At 48.3% G+C, this 13781-nt stretch overlaps 1 protein-coding gene across 2 annotated transcripts in view; it reads left to right on the top strand.

Moving 5' to 3' along the window:
* The first annotated feature begins 2734 nt into the window (after positions 1–2734).
* The window catches only part of KANK4 (KN motif and ankyrin repeat domains 4), a 57251-nt gene continuing 46204 nt past the window's right edge, over positions 2735–13781 (top strand). The window contains exon 1 of one of the 2 annotated variants that reach the window (XM_037907261.2): positions 2735–3053. The gene's annotated coding sequence lies outside the window, so the exon portion shown is untranslated. Of the gene's footprint in view, positions 3054–3190; positions 3603–13781 lie in introns of those variants that run through there. The other variant, XM_007059043.4, reaches the window with a different exon arrangement.

The raw sequence follows: 13781 nt of genomic DNA on the forward strand, positions 1-13781 counted from the left end.
TAAGGTGCCACAAGTACTCCTTTTCTTTTTGCGGATACAGACTAATACAGCTGCTACTCTGAAACCTGTTATTATATTAGATGTAGTGGCTTTGTCAGATCTGAGACATAAGTTGCTTGTAAAGAACAGTGAACCCTTTGCCAATGGACACCAATGGGCCTCTGTATCATACGTTAGCATGATGCTATTTCAAAAAGTCAGAAGCAGTTCAATGTAGGATTGAAAATGGCACTATACAATCAAGGCCAACTGAAGTATCATTTACAAAACCAGAATGAAGTGCCTGCAGGCAATTTTAGATCTAAAGACAAGTCTGGACTGTCCCAGCTGGTCACCAAGCAACTGTCGAGTTGTTGCAGACAATCCCCTGTAAGCCCATGGTGAGGTTCACCAAAGAAAAGATAACAAACTGGAGCGTTATCTAGTAAATTGGAGATAAACTCAGCCTGCTTAGGCATCTCTGTAACATTCCCCTTTCTAGCTAATCTCCCTTTCAACACATAGATTTATGACCTACTAACAACTACAGCCGATAAGTGCATATATGTGGATAGTGTCTGTCTGGCTGAGGTGGGTGATGGTCTACATAATATTAAAGGGTCACCCAGTCAGTACATGAATGCTCTGTCTGCTTACCTTTGTCAGTGGAAACTTACATTAAGTGAGTCTCAGACAGTTGCCACACAACCTTTCATCTAAACAATTGTCTGGCCAATCCATCCCTTAAGTCTGCACTGAGGATTGTCCACCCCCTTTCCAGCCATTTCTCACTTATTTAGGAGTCAAACTGGGCCGCAATCTAGCATACCAGTCCCATCTAGAACACAATGTCCACCTCCCGCACTGCCTTGATCCAGATGCTAGCAGGAACCTCCTGGGGAGCAGAGGCAAATGCTTTACAAACCTCAGTCCTGATGCTCCAGTGAATATCACTCAGCAGTTAGGGGCAGAAATCGGCACACACATCTAGTTGATTCAAAGCCCAACACAGCCACCCTTATCGTTAGTAGTTGCCTTATTACCCCTCATTACCATCTAATTTATAAGTGTTGGCTCATATCATTCCCCCCAAACTTCTATGAGACACCATCACCCTTAAAACTGCATGGAGGGCTATGGCAGATTAAAACAACTTGCTGCACCCAAGACTCACAATGGTTCCAATAGATGCAAACAAGCAGCGGACACATCCTCCAAGAAGATCTGTTCGCCTCCAGAAGAAAACACCTACACCTGCAGTTCTGCTGACTTGCTATGACTGACTTTGTGACATCCTTTTGCAGCAGCCATTCATGCCCTCACGTCCAGGACTGCTGGCCCAGTGCCAGTCTTAGGTGAATAACAGCATAACAAGGCCAATAGCTATGTCCTTGTAGCAATTCTGGGATAGAGAGACCAGCATGCTAATGAATTTCAGAAGCCCTAACCTACATCCACCTGTTTGCAACCTGGGATGCAGATCCTGGACTTGGGTTAGTAGGCTGCTGATTGAAACAGCCAGAGCAGCTGCCACAATGAAGAAATTTGGCTTAGTCCAATCTTTCACAGTGTGACTGCAGGGCAGTGATGCAAACGGTCAAACATGTGGTGGAGGAGTGCTCCGTTAGATTAGAGGGTGGAAGGCAATACCTTGCTACCCTCAAGGATGTAGCAGTTCGACGACTGAACACATCCGATGAAGTGAGCTGTAGCTCACGAAAGCTTATGCTCAAACAAATTGGTTAGTCTCTAAGGTGCCACAAGTCCTCCTTTTCTTTTTGCGAATACAGACTAACACGGCTGCTGCTCTGAAACCAATCTAGATATTGCGATGTGTACAAAGGAAGAAGAAGCTTAAGGATGCCAAACAGCAATTAACAAGCCAGTTTGGGCATGGACATTCATTCCCAGTGGCATCTTGCTTTTACATGTGCAAACAGGATTAGATGTGCTTCCCGAGAACGGCAACAAAACAAAACTACAGTATAACCGCTCTTTTTGCACACTCACGGAATGGCATAGGGGTGCCAGTGGGAGTGGGGACCTGTGGGTAAGACACGGGGCTGGAAATTAGGAGGGCCAGGGTCTGTTCTTGCCTCTGCTCCTGAGCTTCTGTGTGAATTTAGGTAAGGCCTCAGCTTCCCTCTCTGAAAATGTGAATAACCAATGATGCTCAATTTCTTTCCTAACCCACTTTGAGATGAATGGATGAAGAGAGCACTGTACTGTGTAAGGCTGAAGTCTTATTATTACTTTAACCCCCTCACACCTCATGTGTAATACACACCGCTGCTTCTGTCACTGCTGAATTCAGTGCCATTGCTCAGAGATGGACTCCACTAGGAAGATTCAAATACACCGTCATTCCACGGCCCTTACTTCAGACCAGCCCGAGAGCCGAAGCTGGCCCTTGGATCTAGTCAAGTGGGTGTGCGCTGCATGAGAACGCGGGCGCGGACCTTAAAGACCTCAGCAAGTGCTGGAGTCCCTCCCCCCGCAGGATTTGGTAGAAAACACACCACAGATTTCCATCTTCTTGTTATTAATAAAGGTGTGTGTGTTGGGGGGGGGGGTTACAGGGTTGACGGATGAGCAGCATAAGGCTTGGAAAGGGCAAAGCACTAGGCAACGACGAGGTGTGAGGAGTCCAGTCCTTGCCCGGCGAATCCAGTATCTGAAGCCCTTTCTCTTCCATTTTCTTTCCCCGACACTGTCAAGCCCCGAGACAGGCGAGAGGGCGGCACGCGATGCTGAAGCCGCGCTGAACTCGCGAGGGGCAAAGCTCTCCACCCGCCCGAGGCTCGTGGGCACGGGGCGGACGGGCCCGCCTTCCAGGCAGCGAGGGAGGCTCGGAAAGTCTCGGGGAAGGCACCGAGCCTCGCATCTGCCTCCCGGGCTGTCTCCGGGAGCATCCCCCTGGCTCAGCCCCGGGCAGCTGGCAGCGGGAGGCGGGGAGCCGCAGCCCACGCAGCCCAGGGCGGCGGGGGGCGGGAAGGTGCTGCCCGCCCAGGGGCGGACTGAGAGCAGCTGCTGGAGCCGGGCGAGCCGGGCAGGAACTAAAGACACCTCCCAAGGTAAAGAAACTTCGCTCCTTTGTCAGCGCGCCGCTCGCCCTCTCGCCTTTGTCTCCCGGAGTGCAGGGCTGGGCTGGGGCGGGGACGCCTGGGTGCGGTGGGGGGGCACAAAAGAGCCAAAGGGCTCCATGAGCATCTATCTCTGCCCCTCCGGCCGGGGAGCGCTCGGGGATCGCCCGTCGCGGGACTGCCCAGCCCCAGAGCTGCAGTCTGGGGGAGGGGGAGAGATCGGGCACGGTTAGGTTCATAGCAGCTGCCGAGCCGAGCCGAGCCGAGCCGGGCAGCCCCGTGCTTGACTAGGCAGTTAGATGCCAGCTGTTTGCTGCAGGCGGTTCTGCCATCTCTTGTTGGGGGGAGGGGAGGTGGAGATCTGCCCCCTCACTCCCCACAGCTGGAGACAGCAGCCGGCTGGGGCAGCGAGGAAACGCGATCGCAGGACACGAGGCGTCGGGAACCAGGCAGGCGGCTGCCCGCGCCGCCCTGAGAAGGGACCTGGCTGGAGTCGGCTGGGCGGGGTGCTTTTGCGGAGCCAGGGTCGTTTGTTTCCCGGTGAGCGCCTCCCTCCTCCTTTCTTCCCCGCTTTGTGACATCGGGCTCCTCCTGGCCCCAGGGCTGCCCAGGGCTTGTCCAGTCCAAGGAAGCCGAGCTAGCTGGGGGTGAGTTACCATCCGAGCTGCACCGGCCAGGAACTTTGCTGATCATCGTCCATGTGGGAGTCATTCCGGCTGTGAAGGCCACAAAACCCGAACCTATCAATAGCAGGGGGAGAGAAGCGAAGGAAAAACCCCGCTGACTGCTACCCAGACCCCCCTCCCCCCACTGTTTGTTACACTGCAAGTCCTTGGGGCAGGGAATGGGCTTGATTTTCCACTCACCCTGGTTTTATCCCGTTAGCTTCAGTGGAGTTACTCCCCCCATTTACCCAGCGAATCAAGCACTGTATACCATGGAACAGCAGTTCTCAAACGGTGGGGCGCAGCCCCCCATTTCAGGGGATCCACAAGCCCTGAGCCCCAGCACCCCACAGGGCACAAGCCGGGAGCCCCAAGCCCCAGTGCCCGGAGGGGCAGAAGCCCTGAGCCGCTAATGCCAGGAACCCAGAGCTAAAACATGGAGCTCCGAGCCCCTCTGCCCCGCGGGGCTAAAGCTGAGAGCCCTGAGCCTTGGTGTCCTGCGGGGCACAAACCCCAAACTCTGGCACCTGGAGGGGCAGAAGCCCCCGAGTCCCCCAGCCTAATGGGGCTAAAGAAGCCCTGAACCCCTAGCCCCATGGAGCAGAAGCCCCCAAGCCCGGCAGGGCAGAAGCCCTGAGACTCTCCCCCTCCTGCGATTGAAGCCCAGAGACAGCCCCCCTGCAGCTGGATCCAGGAGCCCTGTCTCTCTCCCCCCCTTGCTGGGTCCTGGAATTTGTATAGCATGTTGCGGGGGCCCTCAGGAAGAAAAACATTGAGAACCCCTGGGGTAGAACATCCAGAACAGTATAAGCACTAAACAAATCAACCCTATTCACATTTGCAAAGATTATAATTATAATCATAGATTATAAAAGTGCCATCTCGGGTTAAAATATATATATTTAAAAGGAAAATATCTCCCCTGGCCTGTGTGCCCAGTAAAAAAATGTTTAAAATTTAATTTGCTTTTGTTGTTTTTTCCAGTTCCCTTTTTAAAATGTCATTCATCTCGGAAAAGGAAAATAGACTAGACATTTTCATTTTTGTTTCTAGTCATTTTCACTTTCAGGTTCTCATGGACTAGCAAAAAAATTCATGAAAATGTTGCTATTGCTATTTTCAAAATGACAAAACCTAGAAGTTTTGCTTAATTCCTTGACAGAGTCAGGTAACTATGCGGGGCACGGGGGCTCAGGGGTCCCAGCTTTAGTCCTGCGGTGTGGGGGGGAGCTTGACCTTTCCTCCCCGTGGGGCACCAGGGCTCCAGGCTTTAGCCCTGCGGGGCACTGGGGCTCATGTTACTTGCACAATTTAAGGTTCCACCCCTAACCCTCTCTCATGGGTACTCAGGATGTAATATATGGTTCCCACCCCTACCCATCCTCATAGATACTCAGAGTGTAATTTTACCCAGACTCTACCTCTCTGTGGGCTCTGGACTTTAGTCTCATGGGGCTTTGGGCTCCAGATTCCCAGTTTTGGGGCTCCAGGCTCCTAGAGGGGCACTGGAGCTCAGGGCTTTAGCCCCACGCGGGGCTGGGGCTCTAGGCTCCCAACTTTAACCCCGTATGGCGCTGGAGTTCAGGGCTTCTGTTCTGTGGGGTGCTCGGGCTCCTGGCTTCTGCCCTGCGGGACACTGGGGCTCGGGGTTCATGGCTCATGGACCCACTTCTGTGTCACTATGCAGTAATTGTGCCCAGGGTGGTTTGTTTGTTTGTTTTTTGTTAGTAAAGTGAGTACAGTGCAATTTCTCTCATCACAAGATTTATTATATTTTCTCACTGGTAATAGGTTTCAAGTCACAGCCCTGCCAGGACCTGGTGAGCCCAGTGATAAATTGCCTTCTTAAAAACAAGACTTTCAATCTGTGATGTGTTATAGCATTAAGACAAAGTTTATACAGGTCTGATCCCAATCTCACATACACTGGTGTAAATCTGGAGTATTCCACTGAAGTCACTTGAGTCACAAAGTGTAAACCGGTGTAAGTGAAATCAGATTCAGTCCCTTGTACTGTAGTGGATATCACTCAGTGCCACTGTAACCATGTCTGATTGGTGTGGTGTTCTGTTCCCCTCCAGAGGCACTTAGACCATCTAGAGCAGGGGTGGGCAAACTTTTTGGCCCGAGGGCCACTTCGGGGAATAGAAATTGTATGGCGGGCCATGAATGCTCAGAGGATTGGGATTGGGGTGCAGGAGGGAGTGTGGGCTCTGGAGTGGGGGTGTGGGGTGTAGGAGGGTGCTCTGGGCTGGGACCAAGGAGTTTGGAGGGCAGGAGGGGGATCAGGGCTGGGGCAGGGATGCAGGAAGGGGCGCAGGTTCCAGCTGGAGGTGCGGGCTCTGGGGTGGGACTGGGGATGAGAGGTTTGGGGTGCAGAAGGGTGCTCTGGGCTGGGATTGAGGGGTTTGAAGAGCGGGATAAGGGGGTTGGGGCGTGGGAAGAGGCTCAGGGGATGCAGGCTCTGAGCGGCGCTTACCTCAAGCGGCTCCCGGAAGCCCCTTCTCTGGCTCCTACGTGGCGGCGCGGCCAGGTGGCTCCGCATGCTGCCCCATCCGCAGGCACCGCCCCTGCAGCTCCCATTGGAGCATGTCGGAGCTGGAGCAGGGCCATGCCGCAGCTTCCGGGAGCCGTGGGGTGTGGCCCCTGACCCAGCGCCCCAGCCGGAGCGCCAGAGCAGGGCCAAGCAGCATGGTGTGGCTCGTGGCCCAGCTTAAAACAGTTCTCATTCAGTTGCATGGAGTGAAAATTACATAAATATTTATGCCTGCATCTGTAATTTTCACTCCATGCATCTGAAGAAGTGGGTTTTTTTACCCACAAAAGCTTATGCCCAAATAAATCTGTTAGTCTTTAAGGTGCCACCGGACTCCTCGTTTTTATCTAGAGATTGAGGACTGTGCTATAGCCTTGGTTAAGAGGCAGGTAGCTTTTAGTTCACGCAGTAGAGGCTGATGCATTTAGCTCCAAAGGTCTTAGGTTCAGTGCTGCTGCCTGACAACTGAGGCCTGTCAGCAATACTCCACCTCTCTGCCAGGTCGATTGGTAGCTCTATTGGTATCTGGACGTTGGAAATAAAATGTACAATTAGTGTTGCAACACCAGAGCAGACTGCTGTTTGATCCATTCTGTTGTGATGCCTCCAGAAACAGGGAATACATGCTGTATTAGAAGAAGGTGGAAGTGCTTGCAGTAGAGATCAGGTTTTGTAATATAAATACTCTGACTACATGGGACTTGATTCACCGCCACAAAAGGAATTGGGGGGTACGGGACCTTGGGCTGGTAAACTTTTCAGAGCATGGATTTTCTTTTATTACATAGTGCCTAGCACAGAGGAACCCTGATCTCAGTTAGGGCTTCTAGGCCCCACTGTAATAAAAATAAATAATAGAGCCCGTATGTTGCAAAATTATTCCATTTTGCTCTGTGACCCTTCCTTCAATAAGGTCAGCAAACACAGCCAGCTTTTCAAAAAAACCAGCATCACACTGAGAACTGCTGAATGCTCATATGGAAGTCAAGGACTTTTAAAATTTGGTCCATGAGTGGGTGCTTAAAATATGGCCCATAGAATCTAATGCTAGTATGTACATTTGAGGACAGAAATATAATATAACAGACTCTGCTTTCCCAGAAATGGTTGCATCTGACTGAGGGTAGTTTGATCCCTGCACATTCTTTAAGTTACAAAATACACCGGGATCCTTCAAGATGAATGATGGTATATTAATAAAGCTCATTCGCTCAATCTTTACCACAAAGCTACTAGTTCAGGTCATGCTCCTGGAACATGCCCACCAAATATTTTTCAAGTAACATTTTATTTCAAAGCATTATGGCCAAATCCATGTTTGCTAGGACTGCAGGGAAGCCTTTGGAATTTCATCAGGCATGAATCTGGCCTGACAAGTTCCAAGTGAACATTTTGTGTTAATATTTTTTCCCCACTGAGCGCACCATATGACAGCATAGTTGCTATGACACTTCATTGTTCTTGAACAGCACGATACAGATTTCAGCAAACACTGTATAACTTTTAAACTATCAGTTAAACATGGCAGCTGATATCTTTACCCTAGACTGCTACTGTGTATGTTTTGGGATCGTTTGATGGACTGAACTTGTCCACATTTTGGGTACATGATGGAGAAGTGCGATCAGTTCTGTATGGCCTGAATGCAGTTAATGAATCAGAAAAGTGTGCATATCTTCTGAAAAAGCAATCTGTAGACTGCAGTGTAAAGTGAATGTTGCACATATTTTTGAATGAATTAGGCCATTAATCAGTGTAATAATGTGCAAGACCAACTAGAGTCCATGAGCCTCATTCTGATCTGACACGAACTTTAAACCACTGTAGTTCCTTTGGCTTCAATGGAGGTTCTTCTGATTTACACCACTATGAGAGCAGAATCAGGCTCAAAAATAGCCATAGATGAAAGACAAGGTGCATACTCATGATCTCCTTATAAAAAGGAAAAAGTTTACATTCCATGAAAGTCTTTGTCTCCTTTAATGTGTTAATGTGCATATGCTAGACTATGCATCAGAAGCCATTTCCTTAGCCAGTCGAATGTCAGGCCATACAACACATGACCGAGGTGTCCTCGGACATATGTTACAAGCCGAGCTGTGCAAAAATAAAAAAAAAATAAAAATATCAGTACAAGGAGAAAAAATAACTTTGCCTGTTTTAAATAAAATAAAAAGCAACATATTTAGTGTATCAACCTTGAAGCGAAGACTGCAAGGTGGCTTTGGGGAGGGAAGACTGCCAAATCCTAGTCCCTTGGATGTCAACAAGAGCTTTGCCATCAGCTCAGCAGGTTCAGGATTTGTCCCTGTAGTGACCGCCCTGCTTTTGTATCTGCCAGCCCCAAAAGATGGTAAAGGGGCAAAAATGGAAGTAAGAAATAATTGTGACACTCCTCTGGTAAATAGGGGATTTATTTTGGGGAAAATATCTCATTTTGTAAAATGTGCAGAATCCATAAACTTTTCAAAACTCAAGGAATCAGTGCCAAATGGTTCATTGCAGAAATGCTGCTAGATAGTCATGGGGAGGCAGGTAGCCTGGGCGGGAAAGGGCACTGCTAGCCCTTACAGAGAAGTCACGACTTAGTTGTTGATATACAGTAAGACTTAGAACAAGCACTGTATAAACATTAGCTAATCAATCTTCCCAATATCCCTGGGAAGCACAATAGGGAAGTACTCTCAGCCACCTCTTAGACAGGAAAACTGAAGCAGAGTAGTTAGGTGAGTTGCCCACAGCCAAACAGGCAGTCAGTGTCAGGGCTAGTATTAGAATGTAGGAATTCCTGGCTCTTATGCCTGTCCTGGGATAACTTTTCAGACTACGCTTGTTATATGCTTATTCAATCTTAGATTCCTTTTTGTAGCTAGACTGGTAATTTTGCTAAAGCTCAACATCTGTGTTGTAAGCAGAAGGATCTGACATTTCCGTCACAAGTTCTCATGCATTTACATAACCCAACTTGTTATGCAATTCACATCAAAACTCAAAAAGCCTGAATTGTGATGCCTCTTATTTGCTTGTCTGGCCCATTTGATGTCTCAGCTAACAGGTGGAAACATGCTTCTGCTCTTATTCTCCATCTGACTCAGCTCCCTTTTCCCTGAACTGTATGGCAGACTGGGTGGGTACAAGTAGTAAAACCTCCTGTATGGTCAGTAATTTATGAGAACTCAGTGCTGCAGAGTCATTCTTGCCTTCTTCGCTGCAGGAGGAAGAAAGGATAGCAAGCCTTTCAGGATGCTCAGAGGTTGTATTATAAAATTACACTACCACTACAAAAAATAAAGTTTAAAGAAAAAGTGTCCTCCTGGTACCTTAAAAAGAGCTACAGTTCCCCAGATGCAGGTCACAACTGAGTTAAAATCCCAACAGGAAGGTGAGCACCCATCAGTCACTAAACTAGGATAGTTGTGAGCATGATTGACTAGAGAGGAGAGCAGTTTGCACACCTCCTTGCCAGTCTTATTCTTGTGAGTAGTTGGAGGCCTGCCTGCTTGTAGCTAAATCCTGCTCTCAGTTACACTGGTGAAAAAGCTGGAGTAAATGAAGTTACACTTGCTTTACAATGGTGTAACAGAGCAGAACCTGAGCTTTGCAGAGCAGGATTCCTGCCACTTGCACCCTACTCACAACTGAGGAGCTGGCCCTTATTTCTAAAACCTTCTCACATTAAATTACTTGTTGTGTGTGTGTCTCCATGATTCTAATGTTATCACATATCAGAATTTAGGAAAAACATTAGTTGTAACTGAGATTGTAGATAGGTCCTAGGTTTTTACAGGGCTATGAAAATAGTTTGGTTCCATCCACACAGACAAGACCAAACAGATCTATCAGAGCTAGGAGAATGATCACATTGTAACACAGACTTCCGACATTGCAAAATTTGCTGTGTGCGCAAGCTTTTATATAGGCAAGTGATACAGACCATGAGCAGAGGGTTTACACAGTGAGCCAAGTCCTGTTCTTTTAACCTCATGCAACTGTGGAACAGAGTGGAACGCACTGGATATTGCATGTTGATGGAGGTTCAAAAAAAAAAATTTCAGCTGTTCTGTACAAAAGGATCCTTTATAATCATTAGCTGCAGTGATGGGCACTGCTAATGGCCAGTGAGCAGGGAACCCTTATTTAATCACAGAGTATGTCTACATTACAGAGACTTTACCAGCAGAGCCCCAAAATGCAGACAGAGCCTATGCCGACAGAAGGGGTTTTTCTGTAGATGCAGAAACATCACCTCCTCGAATGACATTAGCTACCCTGATGGAAGCACTCTTCTGTTGACACAGCTGCATCTACGCTGGGGGGTTATGTCGGCATAGCTATGCAGATATGACTTTCAAGTGCAGACCAGCCCACAGGAAGAATGAAGAAGCTGTTCCCTGAGGGTCTGAGCACAGTACCTTGCCATCTCTCTCTCATGCCCAACTGCTGAGGACGCCCAAAAGTTATATTGGCATAGCTACACTGGTCTGACATAGCTACACGGATATGATCCCCAGCGTAGATGCAGCTATGTCAACAGAAGAGTGCTTTGTTCCGGGATGCAGCGGTGCTATGCCAATAGAAAAACCCCCATTGTCAGCATAGGCTGCATCTACACTCTGTGTCTATGCCAGCGTAGCTGTGCCAACGTAGCTATGGAGCTCGAGTTTCCTTAGTGTAGACACACCCCCAAGCTATTAAAGATCAGAGAGCTGGAGGGAACTGAAATGGGCATTAACTCCTGCGGCAGAAGGGAGAAAGCAGGGCTGATAGGGTTGTTAAAAAAGTAAAAGCAATAGCAGCCCGGGGAATTACCAAAAGAGCTTCACTCCATCCATGCAGCTTAGTGAAGAGTGTACATCTTCCTAGTTCCCGCCCTGTCTTCTACCTGCAGTTAATCCTTGGGCCTCTTTTGCCACAGGCTAGAGTAAGTAGTTCTTGGTGTCCCAAGTGCCTCACTCAGCCTCTTCTCTGGGGAGACTCATTGAATGGGCTCCCTGACCTCCAAAGTCTCTCTGCAGCAAGCCTGCCCCCAAAGCGGAGGTGTGGGCTATCTGCCAAGTTCCATGCCCAGAGCTGGAGCCCACAGGAGGGTCTGTGTGAGAATCAAACCAGCTCCCTGACCACTGCTACTGCCCGAGGAAAAAGTAGCTGCCCTGTACCCAGCAAATGAGACAGCAGAGAGAGCAGGTGAGACACAGAGGGGGAGATTTTGAAAGGCACAAAGAGGAGTTAGGTGTCCAGCATCCATTGAGTGTCTGTTGTTTCTTAAGAAATTAAGACACTGCTCCAAGACTTCTTTCCATCCCTCAAGGTGGGCCATCAATCTCTTTCCAGATCAACTTAGGCAAAAGTGGCTCTCCCTTCAGGGTGGATCTTAGACCCACCTCCTCCTTTCTGTTTAACAGCAGTCACAGAGTCCATTCCACCACAGACTCCAGCACAACCCCCATGAGCATGGAAACCTCCTCAGAAAGGCCTGGGAGCATTAAGGTCTGGCCAAGTTGCAGACAACGTCATGTACTTGGAGAAGCCACCAACTTGGTTTGTTTGCAGTGGGTGTGATCAATGATGATGGTGTCGGTTGTGCTGAGATGGTGCTGGGCCCAGTCTCCAAAGCCTGCATGATGGGCGTCTTTGTTCCAGCATGTACAGTAACTAGAAAAACAGAGGCAAGCAGTCAGAAGAGATGAAGAATGCCCTGGCGCTTCTAGCTTCATGGTATTGCCATGTCTGAATGTTCAAAAAACAGGACAAGAATTGCCAACACTGCTTTTATAACACTACCTGATTCATGGTCAGAAGAGACTAGTGGCCACTTGTCAAAGAGGTTTTAGAGGAAGAGTCTGAATGATTTTTTTCTTAACCTGGCAAGTCATAAAAGGGAAGTCTCTGGATAGGATGTGTCTTGCCTTGAACTTGTCTTTTGAATGGAAATATTGGCAGAGCATAAACTATATTTAACGAACAGCAATAACCAGTTTTAGTAAAATAAATATCTGCATAACTTTTACTGCCATCTCATTAAATGGCTATTTAAACACCTAAAGACTCCTTGACAGTTTCACATATTATTTTGAAAACAATTCCTTTCATTGATTAAGTACTTTTGGGGTAGTTCCAAGCCAGATTTGTTTGAGTTAAATTTGCCAAGTCATTATCTCTTGTGCATACACCTACTGAAGCCGCATTTATCGGGTCTAATAGTCATCTGGTGTTCAACACAGCTGGCTACTAGTCTAATGGTTCTGCAGTCTGCTGGAGCTGCACTTGACTGAGGATCTCACGGAGCCTTTAATGCCACATTTGTTCTCTCCAATACTTGAGGCTCCTAGGACAGTTCAGATGCCTGTGTGAGACAGACGAACCTCAGGGAAGCCTCAAGCAATGAAGCTGTGCCCTCTTGCACCAGGGCTGAATTTGGCCTATTTGGACCAGTAGCCCGCTTCCCTGACTGTGGGGGTGTGTTCCCTGCTGTACATTCCCTAATACAGTCAGCCTAATTTTAAACACGGCAATGCAGGGGAATGAAGATTAATCAATGGACTAACTGATCTTACTGTCAGAAAACTCAGCCTAATGTTTCCCTTTCTTAATTTCCTTCCATCACTCTTGGTTATACCCTTATAATGAACTCCCAGATCTCCCTGGAGTTCACACCCATCAGATATTAATTGGGTCATTTCTTTCAATGTCCAAAGGATGTTACATAGCAGGTGCCCCCGTCCCATGGTCTGGCACTGGTGGTGAGAGGAGCTTACAATTTCAATATTGCAGAGTAATGAGTGTGATGTATTGAAAACGGTGTTGAAGTTACAAGCTACCACTTTAACCTGCCGGGTGTTTCCTGGCCCTGCTTGTGTGCTAGGGGGCTGTGTAGGGAAGCAGACAACAGGAGCAGTCAACCTGCAAAAAGCCATCCTAGAGCAAGGTAGGTTGAGTTGTGACTCTCTGCCTTAGGCAGCAGCCTGCTTTGTCTCTCCGTTTTTGGCTCTTGTGTATTAGGTTCTGGATTTTACAAACTAAAGCAGCGTGACGTTGCAACCTTCTAGAACGAGTATTTTATGTTTATCTAACTTCTGTGTTTATGCCATGAACACAATAAATAGTGAACTGCTCAGCTGTAAATACCCACCCTACCCCCACACTTGAGATAAAACATATCCCCAGACAGCCTGTACTTAGGGGTATGTCTACACGGCAATTAAAAACCCACGGCTGGCCCATGCTGCTCATGCTACAGGGCTGTTTAACTGCAGTGTAGATGTTTGGGCTCAGTCTGCAGCCTGGTTTCAGCCTGAGCCCAAACATATATCCTACAATTAAACAGCCCCGCAGCCTGTGCCCTACAAGCCTAATGTCAGCTGGCACTAGCCAGCCCCAGGTTTTTAATTGCAGTGTAGACATACCCTGAGTGCGCGGGACAAAAAGATGAGCTCATAGTATGTACAGAAAGTTAACAAGGCTCTAGTGCACCAAAAGGGCAAGAGAACGACAGTGGACAGGCCGTCAGTCAGAAGCTCC

The sequence above is a fragment of the Chelonia mydas genome, chromosome 8 (assembly GCF_015237465.2).
Source record: "Chelonia mydas isolate rCheMyd1 chromosome 8, rCheMyd1.pri.v2, whole genome shotgun sequence".
Lineage (NCBI taxonomy): Eukaryota > Metazoa > Chordata > Testudines > Cheloniidae > Chelonia > Chelonia mydas.